This window comes from Sceloporus undulatus, chromosome 7, assembly GCF_019175285.1.
Source record: "Sceloporus undulatus isolate JIND9_A2432 ecotype Alabama chromosome 7, SceUnd_v1.1, whole genome shotgun sequence".
Taxonomy (NCBI): Eukaryota; Metazoa; Chordata; class Lepidosauria; order Squamata; family Phrynosomatidae; genus Sceloporus; species Sceloporus undulatus.
In genome coordinates, this window is record NC_056528.1 from 25,172,548 (window position 1) to 25,173,322 (window position 775).

Genomic DNA, 775 nt, shown 5'->3' on the forward strand with positions numbered 1-775 from the left:
TGATATATATCATATACAATATTATATGATATACATATATATATATACACACACACACACACATATATATATATATATATACATAAAAGCTCCTCGTTGTCCCACATTTCTGCCCCTTTCTATAAAAGTGTCATAAAACTTCTTGAGGGGAAACCCTTCCTAAAATCCCCTCAAAATTAAAGATAAAGAAAAGTCCTGTGAGGGCCGGGAATCTATATCTACATCTCCTTCTGTGTGAACTTCTTCTTCCCTCAGGAGCGTGAAAGGGGTCTTTTACCTCAGAGTCGTCCTCGTCGTCGTGGCTGTCTCTGCTGCCTCCGCCTGGGCCTGCTCTCCTTCCTTCCTTCCTTCCTCCTCCTCCTCCTCCCCGGAGGGCCTGGCCTGGCGAGGGAAGGAGGCTGCCTCAGGTGGCCGCTGACAGAAAGGAGGAGGAGGAGGAGGAGGAGGGAAGGACGGCTTCGGCGGCAGGAGAGGCGCCCACGACGACGACGACGACGACGACGACGACGACGGAGGGGGAAGGGAAAGGAGCCACTGCGCATGCGCCCAGGGAAACTGTGGAAAAGCGAAAAAGGCGCGCATCGCACTTTTGGTTTTGGACCTTCCCCCAAGCCACGCCCCTCCCCTGGTTCTTCATGACCCCGCCCACCCAGAGCCCCGCCTCGATCTTCTCCGCGACTCCCATTGGCCCGCTGTGACGTCCCTCAGTCCCGCCCCTTCTCTCTCCCCCCTCCCACTTGGAACCACCACGCCTCACTCTCTCCTCCTCCTCGGC